Raw genomic sequence first — 8,807 nt, 5'->3', positions numbered from 1 at the left:
ACTCTCCTTGGCATGGATGGAAAGCCTGGCGTTCGGATATGAAGATTCCTTTCTCTGTAACCGACTTTGTACAACCCTAGTCCCCTCCGATGTCTATATAAATCGGAGGGTTTAGTCCGTAGAGGCAATCATAATCATATAGGCTAGACTTCTAGGGTTTTAGCCATTATGATCTCGTGGTAGATCAACTCTTGTAACCCTCATACTCATCAATATCAATCAAGCAGGACGTAGGGTATTACCTCCATCAAGAGGGCCTGAACCTGGGTAAAACATCATGTCCCCTGCCTCCTGTTACCATCAACCTAAGACGCACAGTTCGGGACCCCCTACCCAAGATCTACCGGTTTTGACACCGACAGCTGTACCGGCAATACTAGCACATATATTCCAGCAAGTTCCACTTTCCTGATTTTACTCCCGATGCTTAGGGTTTTCCCATTATATCTACACTATGATCTGCGTAGGTGCTTGGTGTCCTACTAGTAGTTGTGCACCCTTTAAAGCTAAATAACACACCAATCATTTGTCCTAAGGTTCTTCAAATACGAATGTGATATGATATTAACATTAGCTAGAAGACACACATTTAGTTGGTTAAGTAATGCTCCCACTTGAGTTTCCAAATGCATGTGGCCACATATAGAGAGACATCATAGAATTGCATTTCTTTGGGTGCTCTAATTCATCATGGGTGGGCAACCAACAATGTATAGAAAGAAGGGGAATCTCAATAATACGCTTCCCCTTCTATTCTTTAACATGTTCCTCTTCTGTTCTTCTTTAGTAAGTACAGTATGTTCCTTGTAGGAAGGGGAGCAGGGACATCTATAGTCGATAGCTCTATTGGGCCGGTTTTGCTACATGATTTCGCATTTCGAGTTGGTCTGCCATAATATCCTGGAAATGGTGGGAGCCATGCTGTCTTTGATAGACTAAACTGATAGTAATAGCTGTGCGCCTGCAGATGAATAAAGCTGGCCTGTAGGTGATCGATAGGCTGAATATTAGTAGTGGCAAAACCCTGTATTTTCCAGCCAGTTCCGCTTCCCCGATTTATTTATGGTGGTTATGGTGTACCCATATTATCTACACTATGATCTGCCTACTGGCTCTGCGCTCTCGTTATCATGGTTTGGCAATAAACTTTATATACGGTATATTTGTTGGGGGAACGCAGTATTTAATTTTTTTCCTATGATCACGCAAGATCTATCTAGGAGATGCATAGCAACGAGATGGGAGAGCGTGTCCACGTACCCTCGTAGACCGAAAGCGGAAGTGTTTAGTAACGCGGTTGATGTAGTCGAACGTCTTCACGATCCAACCGATCCAAGTACCGAACGTACAGCACCTCTGTGTTCAGCACATGTTCAGCATGATGACGTCCCTCAAGCTCTTGATCCAGTAGAGGGTCGAGGGAGAGTTCCGTCAGCACGACGGCGTAGCGACGGTGATGATGAAGTTACCGGCGCAGGGCTTCACCTAAGCACTATGACGATTTGACCAAGGTGTTAAACTGTGGAGGGGGGCACTGCACACGGCTAAGAGATTGTCTGTTGTACTTTGGGATGCCCCCTAGCCATGTAAATAAAGGTGGGGGAGGAGGAGGCCGGCGTCCAAGGAGGGCGCGCAAAGGGGGGAGTCCTTCTTGGACTCCAAGTCCAAGTGGGATTCGGCCCCCCTCCTTCCTTCCACCAGAGAGGGAATGGGGAAGGGAGAGAGAGGGAGAAGGAAAGAGGGGGGCCGCGCCCCCTCCCCTAGTCCAATTCGGTTTGGGCAAGGGGGGTGCGCCTCCTCACGTGGCATGCCTCCTCTCCTCCACTATGGCCCAATATGCCCAATAACTTACACGGGGGATTTCCATAACCTCCCGGTACTCCGATAAATCCCTGAACCATATCGGAACCATTCCGATATCCATATATAACCTTCCAATATTTTAATCTTTACCTCTCGACCATTTCGAGACTCCTCATCATGTCCGTGATCTCATCCGGGACTCCGAACAAACTTTGGTCATCAAATCACATAACTCATAATACAAATCGTCATCGAACGTTAAGCGTGCAGACCCTACGGGTTCGAGAACTATGTAGACATGACCGAGACACATCTCCGGTCAATAACCAATAGCGGAACCTGGATGCTCATATTGGCTCCTACATATTCTACGAAGATCTTTACCGGTCAAACCGCATAACAACATACGTCATTCCCTTTGTCATCGGTATGTTACTTTCCTGAGATTCGATCGTCGGTATCTTCATACCTAGTTCAATATTGCTACCGGCAAGTCTCTTTACTCGTTCCGTAATGCATCATCCCGTAACTAACTCATTAGTCACATTGCTTGCAAGGCTTATAGTGATGTGCATTACCGAGAGGGCCCAGAGATACCTCTCCGATACACGGAGTGACAAATGCTAATCTCGATCTATGCCAACTCAACAAACACCATCGGAGACACTTGTAGAGTATATTTATAATCACCCAGTTACGTTGTGGCGTTTGATAGCACACAAAGTGTTCCTCCGGTATTCGGGAGTTGCATAATCTCCTATTCAGAGGAATATGTACAAGTCATGAAGAAAGCAATAGCAATAAAACTAAACGATCATTATGCTAAGCTAACGGATGGGTCTTGTCCATCACATCATTCTCTAATGATGTAATCCCATTGATGAAATGACAACACATGTCTATGGTCAGGAAACTTAACCATCTTTGATTAACGAGCTAGTCTAGTAGAGGCACACTAGGGACATTCTGTTTGTCTATGTATTCACACATGTACCAAGTTCCCGGTTAATACAATTCTAGCATGAATAATAAAAAATTATCATGATATAAGGAATTATAAATAACAACTTTATTATTGCCTCTAGGGCCTATTTCCTTCAATATTATGAACCTATCATCTGCCAACTATCCTTACATCTAGAGCTCCCAACAGGGAGCCTATTTCTGTGTGTAGTTGTGCCAGATCATATTAATCTACTCACCATATTACAGCACACATGTGCTCTCTCATCTGAATCCAGTGATAGCACACAAGGGTTTACAAGGATCCCCTATTATATTACAATATCGTCTGCATTACAAAGATAATCTCACTACTATTTACGTTTTCATGCTTTTCAGATATTGTACATAATCACAATGAATATAAGAATGCGCACATCAGAAGAATATTGCAGAACAGTTCGATTGGTAACAAACATGGCATCAAGGGATTGAGGTCCATTGTGGATGCTATGAAACCCACATGCTCCCGACCTATATAATTGTATTCAGAATATGATCCTAATGACTATTCTCAGCTCAAGGAGTCAAAGGCAGATGGCCTATCATGTTCACCCAATAAGGTGCCTAATCGAATTTGGTAAGGTTTTATTGGTTGCACATATCTTGCATAATGTCTCTTGCATTTCTTTTGCTTCGTTGCACCGCCATTCGCTTAGTTTACTCATGATATATGTGAAGATGCCATGCCCATCCATTATCAACACCTATTCCATTTGTCATCATACCATGTTTTTCCATTCAAATGTTGTTCTTGTGTTTCAGACATCCAAAAGGAAGAGGGTGATTGCAGAACCTGAAGGAGAACAAGAAAAGTCCTTGAAAAAGGTGGTGCTATAAACACAGCAGAAATTCGAACTAGCACCCGAGTATATTGGAGCTAGTCTCTGTGTCACCCCTATCGTTATCACGACCGTTCAGAACATATTGTTCATGACCACATCCGGCATAACTCCTCTCCATCAGCGGTCCGAAAAGTGATTGACCAAATATCGCCCCCCCCCCCTACAGTAGCTTTCCACTATGAATTGTCTTCTTCGCTATTTAACCGTTTCCGTTGCTTAAATTTGTTATCATCAAAATTCATTTGAACACAAAAAATTACTGTAGGTCATTGTTTAATTATCTTAAATCTATATGCACCGTTTTGCTACCGCTGTTGGAGGCTTTTGGGCTATTTGTGAAAGTTACCCGCACTACTATCAATATGTTACATTAGTGTCCTAGTCTCACATGTCACTGTAACTGACATTTCATACCTGCGAATTGTTGCGCGCTACCCTCTATAAATGTGTAGCTTTCCGGCACTCTGCAGATACTATAGCTTGCTTATACACGACCTTTTTCCACGGTGTGGTTGAACTTGACAAACTCAGCTGTCCTAAAAAAATTTATATATAAATCTTAGTAGAATTATTATTCGTGTCCTATGAGACTTTAACTCCCTCATTGTGTCGAATATAAATTATGTGCCGGTTGAACCTCACTTCCTATATAATGAGATAAAATTCACCTTTATGCGCCCAATTGAGAGATATCTGGTTTAACGAGCGGATCTATCTCTGCTGATCCTTCGCCCCCTATTAAACCTTCGATGGTTATCTATAGCCCTCTCATGCTGTTTGGTTTTCTCCATTCTGAGGTAAACGAGAGGTTTGTATCTTGTGAGTTTCGATATCGCTCTCGCATCTATTAGTCCTATACGACACCTTCAGTGTGGTTCTCCCGTCTGAACCCACGTCCATGATACCGAAGATGCCGGATGATAGGATACATTCAAAAAATATTGGGAATAAAAAAACACAACTGTTGCCAAATCTGTAGAAAAATTATGCCTGCCCCGCCGCAGTCTCTGGGCTCATTCGTCAGGTGCCGATTTTGGACGTAGGTTCCTTGTGTAAGTCTGTATTTTGCCATTTGTTGTATAGACTCTTATCTGGGACACTGTTGCATATTCTATTCAAGTAAATCACGCCATTAGGGATATAGGGCGTCCCTGTGCAGGTTCATGTCATCCATCTATTTCTCAGTCTCCTTACGAAACAATTAGTTCAGAAAGTTGGACTCTGCTCCGGCGATCTGACACGTCTTGCAAGGGACAGAGAGGTGGCGTCTACTTGCGGTAAAGCGATCTTGAGTCGGAAATCTCGCCCGTAGTGTCCCTATGTGCGAAGCATCTGGGAGGATTGCATTCATATCGTGGTCTTTACATGAGCGGAAGTCTATTTCACTACTGAATTGTTTTAGAAGATTTACGCCTTGCTGCTACGGACTGGGGTTTGTATGGGGCAAATTCATGGTTTGTCGCGTCATCAGCTGGCTCAAAGGATGTCATGGCGCGGAATCGGCTAATTATACGTGCTGTTTGGCTCTCTCTGCACCACTTGTGGGACTATGGCTTCCAACACGTATGATAACACGAATACAGGCATGTCTTACTACTAATGTAAGTTTGCCCTTCTCACTTTCAGTCTCTTAGTTGTACAATCTAGGTTGCCTTATTCGATGTGACCATGTACACAATTAAATTAAACATAGTTATCTTCTTTAGCACTATGTGTATGCTTGTGTTCTTGATCTGTAATCCAGTGGTGTGGTGAAACTACCAACAACAGCACAATGTCATATCCTGCTATGTCTCAACTATGAACAATGCCATATTATATTAATGTTATTTAAATCTGTCTCTTTATTTACCAATCTGAAATGGTATAAATTGACAAGTACACTCACCATTCATGCTTATACGTTGTTTAGAACTACATGTCTATGCTTGTGTTCTTGATCTGTAATCCAGTGGTCTGGTGAAGCTGGCCGCTCCTGCACAATGCCATTTCCTGCCGTCTTAACTATGAACAATGCCTATTATGTTAATGCTATTTTAAACATGTCTCTTTATTTCTGACAAAGAAATGAGATGAATTGACAGAGCTGATGCTTATACGTGCAAAACCTATTATCTACCTACTTGTTTCTCTTTCAGGGTGACAGCACTGCTGGTAGGAAGAACTACCACAATGACAGTGAGACGAACCCATTGTTTGTCCATCTAACATATATTCTAGAGAAGAAAGCAACACAACTTGAGGGTAGGGATACAACCACAAAGTCATATCTTTTTGTAGTGTTGAACTTACTCAGTGACACAAGCTCGATGAAGTCGCCGCCTAAATCTGTTCGACTTCTTCAGTCTAAAATTCAAGCAGAAAGGCATGCTTCCACTCAAATCCGTCTAGAACTCCAATCTATATGCAAGATTAACCATAAGTACATGAGTCTGTTGATGCTAAGCAGTTTAAGTTGGTGGATATAAGCGTCAAAGAAGCGCAGTCTCATCGGGTTGCTAAGTTGCTCGCGTTGCAGCTGCTGGGTCGGGCTAACCTTTCTTGAACTGTGTTGAAGTGCTATCAGTTCTGTCTATTATTTTGTCATTCTGTTAACTTCCACTGGTGGCGGACCTGCCCAATTTACGGAATCTGCTATCTGGTTGACTTTATTATCATTGGCGGCAAACTTTGATGCCTAGGGGATGTAATATGATGTAATTTTTTTGTTGTATAGTCTAGGTTTATTCTTCGTCACGATGTTGTAATTTATTTGTTGTTTCTGCTATCTTCGCTCTAAGAAAAGGTCGTAATCTTGATTCGAGTGCGCAATGAGCCAATAGGTTAGGTTTATAAAATAATAATTTCTGTACTAAAACTGGCCGGTCGCCAATCGCTAGTACGGGCTGAACCGTGGCGCTACAATCATCTTGGGCCATTAGTTATGGTCTAGTCTTAATCGGCCCACTATTAGTTTCAGGCCTTTTTAAAGGCCGAGTAAACTGCTTGCCTTAATTGGGGCCCGAAAATTAAATATGGCTTTTAACAGTTGAAACCTAGATTTAGCCTTAATTGTGGTGACAAATCATGGGCCGACAGCGTGCTGTAATATAAATCGGCCCATTATTGGCCCATTGGAGTGACGTACCATTAACAGGGTGAAATGTTTTTGGGCCTTGGCTGACCATCAGTTGACATGATGGGCGGGAAAGGGATGTTAATGGGCCTAAATTAGGCCCATACTCTCAAGGGCATTTTACGGGCCGATAGGCAGTTTGGGCTAGAATGTATCCCCATAGAAGGCTTATGGGCACGTTAAGACAAGGCCGAAGTAACTCTGACAACGCAGACATGAATTCAGGACCCAAAGGTCAATTCGCAAATCGGCTTCTAATCGCCGAAAGTCCGAACTACCTAGGACCCGAAAGAGGCCCATGATCGATAGACACGGCCCGCCGCCCTCAACAAGCAGAACTCAAAATCATCGGAAGCTCGGAAATGTATAAAAATCATGGGCATTGAAGGAGGTCAGAAGAGAAAATTCAGCAAGACGCCCAATGAGAGCCGAATTTCTAGCGATCGTACGCTAGTTAAAAGCGTCTTATCCTTATTAATGTGTCATCAACTTAATGGACCAAGGACAACATTGCAAGTAATGACACATCAACCAAAAAATTATGAAGGAAACTAGATCAGGTAGGAGGGACCATCTTAATTCTGGCCCAAACTCATTATGGCACCCGGCTCTATACACCCAAGGCGGCTAGTGATGCTGGGACAGTAACCAGTACTCACGGCCCAGACAGTTTTAGCAGTCATTTACCCCGGCCTTCGTATTCTGATGTGGCGGCCATAATTTCGGTCAGAAAATGTTCAGGACCTAATTAAACAGGCCCGGCCATTAGACTTCTGACGAAATCTTGTGGGTTGTTTCCTGGGCCCGCCCGTCTCTTAAACCTATGATCGAGGTCTCATTGGGCCTCATACAACGTGGTCAAACACGTTTACTCAATTGGCGTTCTTTGTGCAAGATGATGGTTGAACTCCTGTCATCACAGCACCCCACGATGCGTAACACGATGGCTCGTCCACCCGCGAATGAGATTTTACAGCGTGGAAAATGCACATTCCACCCTGGTCGAGTTTTACATCGGTGTTATCGGAATGCCAACCTCGGACCTTCAGAGCTTAACGTAGCAGACCCGTTTACGTGGATGTACGTGAATCAGAGTGTATCCTCGCCTATGACGAATGCACTTCTACATAGACAGAATGCGATTTATCCCAGAGTCCATAGGAATGACACTTCTGCTGATGAACCAAATTTCTTGGTAATTGTCCTGGAACCTTATAAACCAACAAACGGTCAATTCAAAAAACACGACCATAATCTTAAATCGTCTGTCATAACCATCATAACATTGGCTGAATAGAATGCATAGACAGCAGAAAACGTGACACTACTGTGAAAAAAATCTATCCTCACAGGAAATAGGTTATTTTTGATTCAAAGATACAATGCATGTCACAAGCCAATCGATATAGGCGATAGGCTGATGGAATCAGTCCTGAATGTTAGAGAATAGTATGATATGGAAAAACAAAAAAGATACTCACATCTAGATGAGGATCTGATCACACAGGATAGCTATCGCAGTAGACGACATCATAAATTAGTGGTTGTGGCGTGGACATGATCACATATAGAGGAGCACTAGAGAACTCTAATGATGGTTTCGGAAAGAGTGGGAAAGCACATACATTTGCACAAAGAGAGAGAAAACAAGTAATTGCTCAAGGGAGCAGAATCACGACAAGCATGATTAAACAGTTGATTTATCCCAGCGATATATCGGCCGCCATGAGAGCTACAAAAACGTACTACCTGCATTTGGTTGTGGATTGAGTGGAAAAAAAATGGAACTACAAAAGCACACGAAGTATCCCCATTGAGCCGAGCAAGGTTTCTCTCCGTGGGAGGAGCGAAGGGACTAGCTCATGCGGTTCACAAAGCATGGGGGCTTACATGAACTCCTAGATCTTCGGCTTGTCATCCGGCGCTCCTTATTATAAAGCTATCGGGACTAAACCAAGTGGCAAAAACAAAGTGTCATTTATACATATGATATCCAGCAACTACAAAGCTGGTGTTAGACTTAAATAAGCTTTTACTTAACA

Source organism: Triticum urartu, chromosome 7, assembly GCF_003073215.2.
Source record: "Triticum urartu cultivar G1812 chromosome 7, Tu2.1, whole genome shotgun sequence".
NCBI classification, from domain to species: Eukaryota; Viridiplantae; Streptophyta; class Magnoliopsida; order Poales; family Poaceae; genus Triticum; species Triticum urartu.
Note: the sequence above shows the minus strand (reverse complement) of the source record.